Source organism: Lonchura striata, chromosome 4, assembly GCF_050655825.1.
Source record: "Lonchura striata isolate lonStrDom1 chromosome 4, ASM5065582v1, whole genome shotgun sequence".
NCBI lineage: Eukaryota > Metazoa > Chordata > Aves > Passeriformes > Estrildidae > Lonchura > Lonchura striata.
In genome coordinates, this window is record NC_140706.1 from 60,283,387 (window position 1) to 60,300,319 (window position 16,933).

The 16,933-nt window shown below is 39.5% G+C and overlaps 1 protein-coding gene across 1 annotated transcript in view; it reads left to right on the top strand.

Annotated features, from left to right (window-relative positions):
• Nucleotides 1–5,790: 5,790 nt before the first annotated feature.
• SMAD1 (SMAD family member 1) overlaps nucleotides 5,791–16,933 on the top strand; it is a 98,075-nt gene continuing 86,932 nt past the window's right edge. The window contains exon 1 of the mRNA XM_085579212.1: nucleotides 5,791–5,860. The gene's annotated coding sequence lies outside the window, so the exon portion shown is untranslated. The remainder of the gene's footprint in view (nucleotides 5,861–16,933) is intronic.

The window sequence follows — 16,933 nt, forward strand, 5'->3', positions numbered from 1 at the left end:
TCCCGTCCCGCCCTCCCGCCGCGCCGATCCCCCCCCGCCCGCTGTTGGTTTGTCCCGCCGGCCACACCTGCGGCTCGCACCATTCACCGCGCGGGGGGGCGCCGAAGCGGGGGAAGAGGAGGCTGGGGAGAGCGCCCGGGCGCCGGGGCAGCGAGCCGGATGTAGCGCTGGGATGCTGCGTTGGGTCCGGCCCTGGTCGGCTCGGAGGAGCCGGATGGTGCCGAGGCGAGCGGCAGTGGCCTCATGTCGTCCTCACCCGTAAAGCCCGCAGTGGTACAGCCGAGGAACCTTTCCTTCCCCTCACCCAGCAGGTCCCAGCGAGGGGCGGGAATTGCCATGTGCCAGCGCTTCCCTCGGCTGTGCAGCCCGGCTGAGCGCCCCGCTCCGCCTGTGCGGCGCAGCGCGAAGCGTTTCTAAGCGTGTTCCTGACGGGGCAGTGTTCTTCTTAGTGAGGTGGCAGCCCGGGGAATAGGTGTGGGATAGCACAGGGGACACCCCGCGTCACGCTGGCCGCAGGGATCACGCCACAGAGGTCGGAGGGGACGCCCCAGAGAGACACGGGTTGGAGAGGACCTCCGCAGCTGGTTGTGCTGCCAGAAGGAGAAGTTGCTGAATTACGCCCTCGGTTCGTGCGTGCTACCACAGTAATTGTGTGTGTTTCTGAAATGTAACCATATACAGAGAGTGCATTCTCATATTCCGTTGCTCTTCCTCGGAAATGCTCTAGCAGACATGAAGAAACGTGTGAGATGTTTGTAAAGAAGTAGTGGGAAGGTTGTGAGAAGAGTGAGCAAATGTGCAGCAAATAGAAATTCGATTTTTTTTTTTTTTTTCCCTGACTAAAAAGCTTATGCAGGATGGGAACTCAATAGCAGCATGGCCAGCAGGGCAAGGGGGGGAATTCTGCTACTCTGCTCTGCTCTGGTGAGAACCCACCTGCAGTCCTGCATCAGCTCTGGGGTCCCCAACGTGAGAAATTGTGGGAGCAAGTCCAGAGGAGGACCATGGACATACTCAGAGGATTAGAGCACCTCTCCTTTGAAGACAGGCTGACAGGATTGGGTTTTTCAGTCTGGAGAAGGTGCTGGGGAGACCTTGCCTGTAGCCATTCAGTACCTAAGAGGGGCTACAAGAGAGCTGCAGAGGGATTTTTTACAAGGGCCTGTAGCAAGAGAACAAGGGGACATGGCTTTAAACTGAAAGAGGGTAGGTTTATATTAGACAGTAGGAAGAAATTCTTTACTCTGGGGATGGTGAGGCATTGGCACAAGTTCTCCAGAAGAAGGTGTGGATGCCCCATCCCTGGAATTGTTCAAGGCCGTGTTTGATGGGACTCTGGGCAACCTCATCTAGTGGAAGGTGTCCCTGCCTGTGGCAGAGGTGCTGGAACTGGAACTCCTTCCAGCCCAAACCGTTCCATGATTCTGTGAGTCAGCTGTCCCGGCCATGCTCCCTCCCAGCTTTTCATGCACTTCTCCCTCACTGGCAGAGCATGAGACACTGAAAAGTCCTTGACTAAGGGTAAGCACTACTTAGCAACGAGCAAAACATCAGAGTATTTTTCTCATACTGTATCCAAAACAGAGCACTGTACCAACTACTTGGAAAAAAAAAAAAAAAAATGAACTCCATCCCAGCCAAAACCAGGACATCATGGCAGAGGTGTTGGAAGTAGGTGATCTTCAAGGTCACTTTCAACCCAAACCATTCCATGATTCTGTGATTCTCTGATCAGCACTCACATGATCAAGCCAAGGAGTTTAGGAGGCATTAATAAATAAATACTTCAAGCTAGCTAGAATGAATATTAATAGTGGTGATAAAGCCTGATGCTTGAGGGAAAACAGTTTAAAAAAAAAAAATAGGAGGGTGATCTGGTTAGAAAAAATATTTTAAGTTGCCTATTTGCTTAGTAGTCCATGATGAGATTTGTGTCCTGTCAAACCCCAGCCAAAGACAAAGAATGTTAAGGTTTGAGTTGTCCCAACCCCTTCCGGACTGAATCTGAACAGCCTGTTAAAAGTTTTACTTTCATTCTTCCATGATACCATTTTACTTATGGATGTCTGTGTGTGAACAAACTTGGATTTAATCTGCTGATGAAGACTAGACGTGGATTTCATGTCCCTCATGCAGAATAGAGGTTCAGTTACAGCAGAATACAGTAATGGTTGCATTATTCCTACATGCTATTTATAGCTGACTGCATCTTTCTGCTTTATGTGTGAGCCAAAGGTTGTACACTCTCAGGATCTGCATTTCAGTGCATCTCAGGGAACTACAAAATATGTAGTCTGATTGACTTTGAAATAATTATTCCTCAAAAATTTAGTAATCATGTAGCATTTTGCCTTCTGGAGAGCTTTGGCCAAGGCTAGAATTTTAAAATATTTAATGCCATATCAGATTCAAGGTGCTCAACATTCAGGTGGGTAGCACCCAAAAAAAATGATGGGCTGATGGCATGGGCAGCAGCTTAATATATCAGCACAACAGAGCAAGCAGAAGAAGGGCTGGTTTGAGTTTGTGGAATGAATTCCTGTGGGAGCAACGAATTTATGCTGTCCCACATAGAACAAAAAAAAGACAGTATAAAGGGCTGCATGTGACATGAGGGTCATGCTTCTTAGTTATACCAGAAGTATTATTTATGCTGCTGTGAAAGGTGTATCTTCAGATTCTGGGCAGAATATCCCATTGCAGTCTCTAATTTGGGGAAGAATATTTTCCTTGGTTGGGTTGTTTTTTTGGTTTGTTTTTTTTTTTTTTTGGACAAATGGTTACCATTCAGTATAACACAAATGCCAAACAGCATGGTGTGGTAAAAGCTGTTCCTTTCACTCTTGAGGGAACACTTCATAGCTGTCTTGAAGATGTTGGTCTGAAGATTTGTAAAGTCAAGAACTGCTGAAAGTTGAGGCAAGAAGGTATTTGAGATAAATTGAAGCTTTTAAACTTTTAGAACTCATGAATGGTGGTACTATCACCACAGAAGGAAGATGGCAGAACCATATCAATTTAAAACAGCATTTTTTGTGGTGTAAAGAAAGAACATGAGCAATTGGCTATCAATTGGGTAGGTACATTGTACTACAAAGGTAGTCTTTTCACAATTTCTTTATGCTACCAGAGCTTTGTACAGGGTTTGTGTGGCAAGATTTTGGCAAAGGAGGCCGACAGGGGTGGCTTCTGCAAGAGGCTGCCAGGAGCTTCCCACACATACAAGGGAACCAATGCCATGATCCTGTTTACAGAAGTAACTGTTTGACTGCAGCTAGAAAAAGCCAGGAGTCTGGCAGCAGTGTTTGCAGAAAAAATATTTCCTGTGCCTTGGAATGAGTAAACAGTAACACTTTGGAGGAGTGCTTTAAATCAGTCGTCATGAAAATTACTCTTAAGCCAGTGAACAGAAGAGTTTTATTTAAATGATTATTTATATTAAATTACAGTTGCATTGTGTCTTAAAGACTGATTTTCCACTGTTTGGTAACCATTAAAATGTGCTGATTATAGTCTTCATGCATAATTTACCATTTCTTTTTGCTAGCAAAGAGGATGTGGTATAGTTACATACATCTGAGACATTTCAGACTTTAGCCTAATTTGTACGTACATTTCACTATTTGGGAAGATAAGGACTGTTTAATTTCTTTTTTTTTTCCCTAGGTCGTTGTTACGCTTTTACTTGTGGTTCATACCAAAATCCTAGTGGATAAATATGAGAATTGAAAGAAAATAATGAGGAAAAAAAACCTCTTAATTAAATAAGATAAATGTATTTGATCCTTCTTCTTAAGGAGATTCTCTAAAGGTGTTTTGCATTGAAAAGTTTTTATTAAAAACAGGATACTTGCAGGAAGAGAATGTGATTGGTTTGATCTCTCAGTCGTTCTAGTGTGTAGAACTAGTAGAGATCATCCTGTAATCTCCACCTCTTTTTTTATTTATGGATGGAAATAATGAAAAAAAAATCAGCAGAGGCAATCCATTTAAGTGAGGTGGTTGAATGAACAGAAATTAAGGAAATACTGCCACCTTGCTTGCAGACAAAGATGCTTGTCAGAAACTGCTTCAACACTTCAGCAGACGAAGATTAATCCTTCAGCAGCTTGAACAGGAAGTCCATACTGCTTAATAATGCTACTTCTGTAGTATTAGTATTATTGTATTGTTTTGCAAAGCAAACATGTTTAAAATTAAATTTTAAATCAACCAACCTGATTGATTTTATTTTTATTATTTTGTTTTAGAGACTCAGAGAACTTACCAGGGAAGAACCATTTTTTTACCTTACATTGAAATCAGCCATTAAATCAGAATCTTCCAGAATCCAGGTACTTTTGTTCAAGTATATCGAGGCTGTATGTTATTGAAGGAGCCTGACCTTTAACAAGGCAGGGAAAAATATCATTCAAATATATAAATCTCTAATATTGCTGGAGAATATTTATTCTTTGAAGTGTTTTGGAAGGAGCAGCAATTCATAGCACTATCAACTGTGTTTAAAGTAAGTGCAAGTGCATGACATTAAATTTAGTAATAAAATCAGATTAAGTCATGTTACTAGTAGACATCTAGTGGTAAATAGAAAAAAAATGCAAAGAGATGGACTTTTAGAAGCCAGTCTTGCTGAGTAATAAGAATTTTTTTTGTATTTTGGCATTCCAGCTCTAATCGTCTTTCGCCTCGGCCGTTTTGAGTCCCAGGACAGGAGAAAATCCGTGGCGTTTAGGGACAGTGGTTTTCCTGTGGCTGGTGAGGCCGAGGGCCGTGGGTTGTAGTTCAGCTTTTGGGCGTTAGATGCCAGCAGCTCCCCGGGCATTCCGGGCTCTGGGTGTTCAAGCGCTGGGACTTCGGACTGGTGCTTTGGTAATGCAACACAGGCAGTGCACTCCATGCATGCTGTCCGACTCCAAAAAAGCCCAAACACAATCTCCCTCCCCCTCTCCCCCCCCCCCAAAAAAAAAAAAAAAAAAAAAAAAAAAAAAAACCACCAAAACAAACCAAAACCACCCTACAACAGAAAAAGAGGTTTTTGACTGAAAACGAAGGATGCAGCCCAGCTCCAGAACACAGGGCTAAATAATGTCCATTCTCTGAGCTCAGTCTGTCCCCAGCCATTGTACAATAACTCTGAGGTGTAAATAAAGCAGCAGGGGATTGCCAGGTTTTCTGCCATTTGTTCTGCTGAGTACAGGCACAGAAATGCACTCTTTTGTTGGCTTGATGCCACAAGAGGCTCTTTGTATGCATTAGTGGCTCCCTGTGCTGTGGCAAGGTCAAGTCCTACTGTTGATGTGTGCAGGGACAGAATTGCAGTGTCTGCTTGTGATTAGGATTATGCAGAGAAGTGCCACTGACAGCACACTGCTTTGCTGAAAATACCACTATGATCTTAGGTTTTGTCAGTGACTGCAAGTAATGCTCTTTGAAACTGTAGATTTCCCACATGCCGTGTTGCATTTCCGTGGGATATAAGCCTTCTGCATGTTTCAAGTGCAACATTCACATGCATTTTGGGTAAGAGTTAGTATTAATTCATCTGATGATGACACTTAGGGGCATTTAAACTGTGTATGCCTCTACTGCAGAATGTTTTCAGTGATAAGCCAAATTAACTGAATAATGCATTAACTGAAAAAAAAAACAATTAAGTAAGGCAGCCATAGTTAACAATGTGCAGTTCCTCCTTAACTGCAGACCTTTAAAGCCTTTTTTCCATCTCAGTCTCAAAGCACAGAACCTCTTGAACAAGAGCTTCCCTATCCATTTTGTAGATGAGGAAACTGGAACAACAAAGTTTGATGATCTGTCCATGATCATGCAGGAAGTGTCTGATACATCTGGAAATGAAGCCTGGGTGAGTTCCTGATCTCTATTCTTGTGCCTTCACTGCCACTTTAATTTTTCCATTTGCTGTACAGCTTTATATGGTAATAGTGGTGTTGCTGTTTTTCACATAACACCAGTCTGAGCTGGTGTCCAGATTAGAACAATGGCCATGACAACTGTTTTCTCTTTGATAAAGTACCATAAAAATGCACAGTGCTTTCAAGCAAGCACATGTGTCAACAAAAAACGCAATGCCTGTTCCTTGAGTTAAAGTTTCTTTTGTAAGCATGGAGTTCAGACTTCACAGGATGCTACTCCATGGACTTCTACTGGTTTTTTTCTGAAGTCAGTGAGGCTGCAGCTATATAAGTGAAGTCTGATTTTTGCCTTCTAGTTTCAAAGTAAGCATTTAATAATCAAGTAGACATCAGAGTGTATTTTATGCTGGCTTTTAACTCAATGATATGCAGCACTGCAGCTGAGAAGGCTTTCATTGCAGCTATGTCTCAGCTTGACTTGTAAGGTTGCTAAAGGAATGTCTTGTTCTTGTGCCATATTTGTCCCGCTCTTTTTTTTTTCTTTTTTTTTCTTTTTCTTTTTTTTTTTTTTTGTAATTTGTTTGTTTTAGACAACAGAACCAGATGTAAGCATCTGTTTCTGAATGAGGCTGAGTATTTGGGGGGGAATTTGGGGGTGTTTTCAACCAGTGTTACAGATGTTTTCACTAAAGAACATAACTGAGTAGCCCAAGGTGATTCAGTGAACTGATCAAACTCTCTGAAAATGTTAAACTCTTCTGGTTCCTTGTCTTTAAACTTGTCTAGCCACTAAATCATATTGTCTCCCAAACGAAACAAAACTTTGGGAACTAGAAGTCACTTTTCATATTGTTTAATTGCCATTCTTATGTAGGAAAATTAGTATAAAAATCCTGCCTGGGAATGCTACCAAAATTGTTTTAATAATGTTAAACAAACTCTTTGCATCAAATAGTTTATTATCTGTTGACAGTAATTCACACAGAGTGTATGTAGGAGAAGTTGAGCATGTTTTACTGGAGCAAAGCAGGAGTGTGTGAGGTGATATTGTATTGATCTGCCCAGCAGAAAACAGATGATGTTTTAGAAAAAGACAACAGTTTCTGCCAGTGTAGAAACAAAGGTGAAGAATTCTCAGAAAGCATCTTTTCTTGTATAATGATTTTAAAAGACAAATATTTGCAGTTACTCCACATTTTTCTTTCCAACTATTATTCAAAGACTTTCTTCTCTCTATGCTTTTTCCTTTCCCATTCTTTCTGTTCCAGTTTGGAAAGTGTTATGATGACCATGACAATTTGAGGCAGTAAGTGAGGAAAGGTTTGTGAGGAGAATAGGTTATTAGACTGATAGAGTGGTAAAAAATGACCATGCTTTAAGGCACAGGTGTGATCTGAGGAAAAATTTGTTCAGTACCTTATCTGTTTGTTACTGTGTCACCTGATGTAATAACAGAAAAAAAAAAACCAAAACCTTGACTTCTATTTTCCATTTGTCTGTCCAATTTCTCTGCCCATCCTCTGTTTTCAACTCTGAAAACAAATGGTGAAAACGGAGACAAAATATGGAGAAAGTTGACTAGAAAGGGAATGCTAAAACTTTTTTCTTATTTTTTCACAGGGTGGGGGGCTTGTTTGCTTTTGGGAGAGAGAGATGACTTTTAATGGCAAAACATTACTTAAAAAGAAATTTTAAAATGCTACTACAAAAATACATTTTGCATATAAATTTGTGTAAGACAAAACCCATTGACTGAAATATATATACCTCAGTTTAAAGTTGAGTTTGCATCTTTGTGTCTTTTGAAAAATACCATTTTATTTTGCACACCAACTTCTAAAACAAATTATATGTCTTTCAGTTATGTGGCTTACCATGTAGTATTAGCTACTGATGTAAAGGTATTTTGCCCCCATTTCTTCGCATTTCTTTTCACTTTCTTAAAGTACAAACTGTTTTATGTAAATGCTTCTCTAAAACTCTCTAAATGCTTCTTCTCTCTAAAAATCTTTCCTGATTTGCTAATAAAGGGAAGATAAAGAGATATATGCTCCAAGATAAATTGACAGAGCTGTTGCATATTCAACTATTCCAGGATAACAATTCTTTCTTGGATAGGCTTTTCCAGAACAACTAATCAGTTTACTCCAAAATAATAAATCTTCATCCAAAGGAGAATTACTCTTCATTGATTAGGTTCTTGTGTGCTGAAATAAAATACTTACCTGAGAATAGGTATATACAAATAACCCCTTTGTAACAAATATTTTAGTTAGTTTTTCTGGGGCAGCTCAGGTAAGATGCTGGCATCCCAAGGTTTTCAAACCTTGTCAAAGGGGACATTCTGTAAGTTTTGACTGAAACAAGTACCTGCCTGGCTCATTGTATCATTCCTAACTCACCGAGATGTGCAGTAAGGAATTTCAGAGGAGCAATAATTGGGGGCTATTTCTCTACAAGAAAATGTAATGGTTCAGGTGGAGATTGCTTGACTTCTTGTTCAGTAACATTCACATTCCATTCTCTTCCAACGTTATCTTATTTACTCTAGCAACAAACTCAGCTGATGTGTTTGGCTGGCACTGTTCACTTCTGCTCTGAGTCTTGGCCACTGGAATATTTAACATTTCCAAAGGGGCTTCCAGGGGTTACAGACTCAGAGCCCTTCCTGATGACCAGCAGAACATCATCTCATCCAGATATTAGTGCAATGCTCAGGCAGCAGAGTGGTGACTGAGGGAGACAGATAGTGTCTTCTCCTGCTAGATTAATCACATAATTGTCTGTCAAATTACTCAACTTTCCTCCACTGGCACTGGAACTGAGACTGTCTCTCTTCCTGCCAAAGAGTATTCTCCTATCTTTTGCTGTATTTTAAGCTTTTCCAACTTGTGCAGGCTATCTCTGCCTATTATTTTTCTGACATCATACATTTTGCTGTCAGTAATCCTGCAACACACAAATAATTTGTTTTTTATGTCTGTAATTTATGCTCCAGAGTTGAGTAAATTGCTGCACTTCAGACCCAATCCAAAGTCTAATTAAGTGATTGGAAACATTCCAGTTGACTTCACTAGGCTTTACATCAGGCCCATAAGTAGTACTTGCCTGCCACTGAGTCAGAACTTACAAAAGACAAACAAAGCAGAACATTTTTTTACCATTCTTAGTCAGAAAATGCCAAGGTAAGAAAAAACAGTAAAAAAAATCAGACTGTAGTTTAAATTGCAACTCTTTCAGCTGCTAGTCCTAAATAGTGCTTCAATAAAAAAGCTATTTAAGCATCCCTACATTAAGGGATTTATGAATAAGTTTCTTTTCTTTATTTCTGGGTTTTTTCTTGTCTTTTAATTGTCTATTTAGTGAATTCTACTAACGTGCTAACATAAGTAAAGTTCTTGTGATTGCTAAATGCTTTTATTTTGAAAGTAATTTTATATGTTATGGGCAGCAAAATGCTGCAGGTAACACCAAATGTGTGACTCACTTGATGAACAATAAAAATTGAAAAGATAAGAAAAAACCCAGTGTTTATTATTTCTTCTGTGGAATCCAGGTTGCAGTGGGAGAAACAGGCACTCTTGCTCCTCCTAGTAATACTAACAATTGTGCAAACTGTTAAACCTCTCTTGAAAAAACTGAACTTGAAATGTTTAAAAGAAAAAACCCACCACACTGATTTTTTCCCCAGGGGTGCAGCAGATTCTGTAAGGTAAACAAGCTGTGGTGCAGGTGGCTAATTAGTGCTCATCCCTATCTTTAATCCCAGGGGAAGGGAGAAAACCTTTTAAATCTCTCTATCAAAAATGGATGTAGTCGAGCTTGAAAGGAGGCCATGACAAGCTGACTGTAGAAGCTGTGAACAGTTAATTCAATTAGATCTTTAATGCAAATATCTTTGGAATACAGTTACATTTGCATGTCCCTTAGCTAGGACTTAAGTCAACATTTTTAGTACATTTTTCAGCATCCACTGATTAAGTACATGCAATATTTGTGAAATGTAATTGCAGCATCTAGAAAACAACAGATTAAAATGTCATTTATGAACTAAATGAAAAAAAAAAAATTATCTGAGTTTTAGGGTGCCAGGGAAGAATCTGAATAAGATACCAGAATCCAAAGAGCTGGATTCTCACAATTCTGAACAGGTCATGCAAAGTCAGATTCACAGATTTAATTATTTCCTTTGGGCTTCTTAGTGATGTTATAAGGATCTGGTTCCTAGCTTTGCAGATCTTGTTTCTGTGGATGTTTCTCTCAACAGCATGTCCTCAAAAATAGAAAAAAAAAGGGAGGGAGGAGGAGAGCTTTTAATGTTGGATCAGCTCTCTGCTCTGGTTTGTTACTCAGCTCCACAGACAATCACAGTAGAACAAACAGGGTGTGGGCACAGGCTTGGAAGTGGTCAGGGATGAGGAAAGGGGATTGGAAGCACTTAGCTCTGCCCATCTGAGAAGTGGCCTTGGAACCAGAGAGCCTCATTTCCTCAGGCCTCATCTGCACCACCAAGCAAAGTTGCCTAGTGTTTCCACACGAGTTTGTAAGCTGGCAAAACAACCCTTACTCAGGATGAAACTCCCCATCCCACAGCAGCCCTCAGCCACCAACCACTCTGCTTGTGATGCTGCAGCAGTGGCATCCAGGAGCTCCTGCCCCAGCTCATAGCAAACATTTCTTAAACAGTCATTTTTTATATAGGGGGGCATATTAACAGGTCTTCTAAGAGGTGATGGAGAAGCATTCTGGTCACATAGATAACACCTACTGCTATTTTTCTATGGGAGTGAACCCTTTACAGTCAGACTGTTTGTTACTGGTAGTACACTGTAATAATATTTAAATGCTTTCTATCAGGAAAATCTTTCATTTAAAGAAAACTTATAAATCATAGTTATCAAGTGTGAAATACCCAAGTTTAAAAAAAAAGAGAGAATTTCTTCTATTCCATTCACATCTGGGAATGAGAGGAACAAGAGAAAAAAGGAATTTTCTCTCTGTGAGCAGGTTTCCAGAATTTAATTTAATTTCATTTGGGAGACTTGTCTGTTGATGTTGTAGCACTTACGCTGTGTGGTGACTGATACTGCATTGCTTGGTAACTGTTTGGACAGGAAAAACAATATAGTACAGAAGCAGAAACACCTGCAGTAAACCAGCTTGGTACACACAACCGCAGGAAATCCTTGTGATTGCAACAAGTGCACGAGGTAGATACCATAGCAAAGAAGCCAAAACAAGGGTAAATATTTTGTGCTGATTTCCTTAAGCAAGGTATTTGGATCAGTTGCACTCTTCTGTGTTTAAGCCAACAACATGTTTCTTTTCTATGGACACTGGCAGTGGCATGTGGGTGGTTATGCAAAGAGGTCCTCACCAGGGAAAGCAGTGGAACTGATTGAAAAGTCTGTTCCTGTTTCCCACCTCAATGTTCAATCAAACACACTAAATGGAGAGAATGGGGTTTATTTTTAAAACTTTATTAGTTGTCTGCAAAAATAGGACAGCTGTTTGCATTTTGAAATGCAGTATTTTTTGCTACATCAGTTCAGCTCTAGAAATGCTCGCTGAGATTTGCACAGGATCATTCTGAGTACTCACAATGTCCTTATTTAGTGGAAATTTGAAAAACTAGGCCATGACATACAAATGTGTATGTTTGTACTAATATAGGCTAGGCTAAAGTTTTTACAAACTTTTGATAGTAATTCTCATTTCAATGGCAGGTGCTGAGAATGTGGAACAACAGTCCAATTTGGAAAAATAAGCCAAAAATACACATAATTTCAATATTAGGAAGACTTCTGCTCTTGATTTACCTTATTACTCTTATTTATGCAGAAGTATCAGGAAACACAATATCATTATAAATTTCATCTCAATCATAATGAACATGATTCTTTCCTCATCCTTGACTATAGCTATATAAACCATTATTATCAAAAGCACAGAAAAAGCTAAGAAATCTTTTCATATTTCTTCACTGACTCCATCATCATTAAAATATGTGGTTGCTGCAATCAGAACACAATTTTCCCTGAGATCATAATTTCTGGCAATTTTTAGTTTAAGACTTCTTTTACATGCTGATCAGATTGGCCCTTTATTTCAACTAAAAGCTCTCATTCTGTGATTCTGTTATTATATAGATTTAAAAACCTTTTTCCTAAAAAAAATTTAAAAGTCCTTTACAAATTACAATAGTTACTGTTGATAGATATGGCATGTAACACTATGGAATAACTATTTTACATGAAGAAAAGAGAAAAATTTAACAAACAATTCAATCCTGCAGCACTAGGCCTTCTTTACCATCAAATAAATCTTTACATATACTTTCAAACAGCACTTCTATCTAGACTCTGCAAAATTTGAAAATAATGTAACTTTAGACTGAGAAATGTTGTCCCTGTCAGCTATAGTGAGAATAATGTACAGGAAAAGGTGATGTAATGATCATATCACTTACATTATTCTCTCCCTAATGAATAATCTCCCACACTGAGGATGAGCTCACTTACTATTATTGGAGCCACATCTGTAGGCCACAGCACAATGCTGAATGTAGCAGAGTTTGGATGCTGTATAATCTGCCTGTAGCTAACACTTTCCATTAGAATTGCAAAACCATTATATGTACTACATATGGAGTAAATTTTTCTCACAAGGAATCAGACAGAATCAAAGAAACACAGCTTTTATTCGCAGCAGTTGTACTTGGGATTCACACACTTCCTAAGCACGGCTATATCTTTCTTTGAAAACCAGTCCCAGACTATTATTAGTTTGAAACATCTAAAACATGTGATGAATGTTTTCTCTTCTTATTTCAGCCAGAGCTCACATGATTAGTATAGTAGTCTAAGTTTGATTTCAAACTAAGGATAGAAAATCTGCTCTATTTCCATTCCTATTCCTATTTGTACTTTCAATGCAGACAGTCTGTGTGCTCAGTTGTGCAACTGTGTAACTGACTTATGTAATGTGCTTTCTGTAAATGATGAATCATATTCTTATTTATACCTGGTAATATGAGTACAGCTGGGAGTCAATTTGGAACTCAAGAAATAACATAATTAGAGCCACTGAGTAATGTAATTCAGTATTACAAATGTCTTGAATACATAAGCTTTTATTAATATTAATGAAGCAGGAATAGACAAGGAAGAATACCGTGTGTGAAGAAAGTCTAAAATAAATAGTCTGTCCCATAGAATAGGCACATATGATGTCCTTATGCTGTTCTCCTCATGTATCTAATGTAGTCATTATACCGGGCTGGAAGGAATACTGGGAACATTTTAAGCTCCAATTCAGTAAAGGGTTAAGCATGTGTTTAAAATGACATGTGTTTTGATGTGTTTTGCTGAGTGCAGTACTAGGAGCAGAACATAATAGACCAGATTCCCTTTTTGTGCTGGCAGTGTGTGTGTCTGTGGGAGCAGTGTTTCTATGGGTAACTATAAATTTCTCATTTAAGTAGGAATAAAGTTTTCTCATTTCAGGGTTTTGGCTCTGTACTCATAAAATCAGCTAGAGAAGTCAATTTTCATAAAAAATTTTGAACTAAAAATATATTAAGGATTTCAAAGGAAACTTGAAAACCATTCCTCTCCCAAATATGGTCCTAACACTGGGATCTTCCCCCTTAGCTAAACCACATTTTGTTAAACCATTTTGTTATCACAGATCCCAAACTAGACTTACATGTGTGTGCCCCCATGAACACAGGTAAACCCTTGTGTAAGCAGTAGTTACACCATTTCAGATGTGAGAAATATACCTCCAGAGTAGTGATGGCCCCCTCAGGCTGTCCCACACTGACACTGATGTCCCCATTCTCACAACGACTGACCCAGCTCCCAGCCCACCTTGACTCTTCTGTAACACTCTGGCTCCTGGTGTCCCCTCACAGAATGAGCCTGTGCTGTCCCTGTGTGTTCAGGTCAGTGAGCTGCTGGCCTGATCTGTGGGCCAGATATGTGGCTCTGTGGAGAATTCTTCCCAGGTGACGCCTGCTGGAAGCTGGAGAAGCTTGTCACATTTGTGCTGAGGTCTGTACCAGCCTCAAGACTTGCCCAGCTGGACTGTGCTAACAGAAAAGTTTCCAGTTTGGATTCAGCCTAGGAGGTACCATAGCTCCTTGAGGATTGCCTGTCATCTATCCCTGTGGTTATCTGTGGGAATGAAGCACCAACAACTGGCATTAGTGGAAGATGGGCCACTCACTGTGAGAAATACATTGAGGGGCTGGAGAGAGCCCAGAGAAGGGCAATGGAGCTGGTGAAGGGTCTGGAGCACTGGTCTGATGAGAAACAGCTGAGAGAGCTGAGGATGTTTAGCTTGGAGGAGGCTCAGGGATGACCTTTTCACTCTGCAAGTGCCTGAGAGGAGTTTGGAGCCAGGTGGGAGTTGGCTCTTCTCCCAGGTAATAACACACAACAAGACAGCCTCAGGTAGTGCCAGAGGAGGCTAAGGTTGGACGTTAAGAAAAATTTCTTCCCCCGAAGGGTGGTGGCAGTGGTTCCAGGCAGTGGAACAGGCTGCCCAGGGAAGTAGTGGAAGTGTCACTGGAAGTGTTCAAAAAACATATGGTTGTGCCACTTAGGGCCATGGTTTAGTGGCAGACTTGGCAGTTCTGGCTAAACAGTGGGACTCCGTGGTCTTAAAGGCCTTTAGCAGCATTATCAATTCTGTGATTCTATAATCCTATGTGTAGAAATTCTCATTTGCTTACTAAAATTTGAACTGGACTCATTGCAATGCAGCGACATTTTTTCTTCCTCTCATGCTTAATTGGACATCTTTCTTCTATCACTTCTATCACAAAACATTTTACACTTTCATTTTTGGGATATGGATATTTCTTCTAGATTTACTAATTGGAGCTCACAATGCCTGCCTTGACACATTTCATAAACATTTTTTATGTTCTGATTCTATTAGCTCTTTTTCTCCTAGCTGTCTCCTCACCATTTCCTTTGAGAGGCATCAAGATTGTTCCTCTGCCCTATTTCAAGACCTGAATAATTCTACAAAATTAATGCATGATGTCAAGTATGGGTAGAAATAAGCCATTATGTCCCTCATCACTATATTAGTCATTGATTTATTCAGTTCACTCAACCTTCATACAAATATATCACATCTTATAAAATATCTGTCTGTTGCTATTTTTAGTGGATAAACATCAGCCAACAAAATAAACATTTCCATTCCATAGTATGAGATGGAATGGAGGAAAATATATTTGGTTACTCCTATTTATTTCAATTGTCCAAGTGTTTTTTTCTCACTGTTTGTGTCTATTCTTTGCCTGTGTAGACATATTTCTATAAATTCTGGAGCAGGTCAGTTTTATTCTGTGAAAGCATCAGCCCTTACACTGACAAGCCAGTGAGTAATTTTCCCCTCTCTCAGCTTGCAAAATAGTCAGAAGTATATATGTGTATATGTGCATTTTTGATTACAATATATTTTTTCAGAGAATGTGAAAATTCAATAATTGCAGCAATGGGCACAGTAAAACAAGAGTAAAGATGATTACAGTTTGCACAAAGTGAATGGAAGTTTGTTTTACTTACCATAGTGCAGCAGGTAAGGAAAACACACAAAACCTCTTTGTTGAAAAGGGACGATGTTTCCACACCTCCTACAAAAAGCACTTGTTTTGTAGATTTTCTTAGTTCCACTAAAAAAATCAGGCCCAAGAAGGGTGAATTGAATGCAAAATAGAAATAAAATTCTTTCCTGTAAAAAAATATAGTACGGGGGTGGTAGAAGTAGAGTGTTCTGAGACACTGGTCAGGCTGCTTTTGTACCCTTCACTTCTGCTTCAGCATTTACTGCCATGCCTCATTTCCTCTCTCAAAGCTGCAGCAATCCTTGAAAGGGATTTTTTTTTTTCCCATCTTTGATTTGAAATTTTTGAGTCAATGCTTAATAAATTGGTGAATGACTTGCAAGAACCATGTGATGAGGACATGCTTCCTTAGGAGCATCTGACATTGAAGTATCTGTCATGCAACATGGAGTTAGTTGTTTATTTAGGAGACTGCCTATTGCCCCTTATACTACATAGTAAAAGACAGTCCAAAAAAAGCTTGTAAGTCATTGGAATTCTGGTGTTGCTATAAAGAGAGAAATTCTTTCAAGCATAAAAATTATGAGTTCAGCTGGATTTTTTTTCCCTGTAAGAATCCAGATTAAATTAGTTTCTGAAGTAAATCGAAACAGTTTTAAAAATCAGATTGAAAACCTCAACATCTTGCATGATTTAAGTGCTTTCTTGTTTCATTTGTGTTAGACATACCACAAGAGTCAGACACTTTTGTGTTCATGTTTCAGTGAACACAGTACTCAGGATAAACCAGTATTTACACATGAAGTGTCTTCACATTTAATATTAAAAGGCAGCTACTTCTGGGCTTAATTGTGGTTACTGGTTATCAGTGCGAAACTGTGGGACAGCTAGGAGAAAAGTGAGGTTCAGCTCAATAGAATACACTTACCCAGGCCAGATTTTGCCTATTCATCTTGCTTTCAATCACAGAGTGCTACAAGATGTCTCTTTTCGTGGTAGGGAATGAGCTGTATCCTGCCTACATACATGGAATCCACTAGGCCAGGACACAAGGGATAGTGTCCAGCTCAATCATGCAAAGGTATTTGCCATAAGGAAACTAACACTTGTCAGAGAGAGAAACACATTTTTCTCAACCATCTCTCTAGGACACCTAAGAACCATTGCAAATCATCCCACCGTGTTTTCTCTGCCCAATATGGATTTCTTAACCCAATGCCACTATTGGGAATATACAACAAGATAGAGTCCAAGAAGCAAAATAGCAAACACCTGATGAGATATTTCACAACAACCAAATAACACACTGCATACTGTTCCACAAGCTAAAAATGATCATATTTCTAATTTCAATTTTTTTTCAAACAAAATAATACAGAATACATTTAATTTCCAAATGGAGTAGCTTATTAGAACAGCTGGTTTCACACATAAAAACTGTAAGTGAATATTAGCTTTGAGTTCTACTTTTTCCAATGCT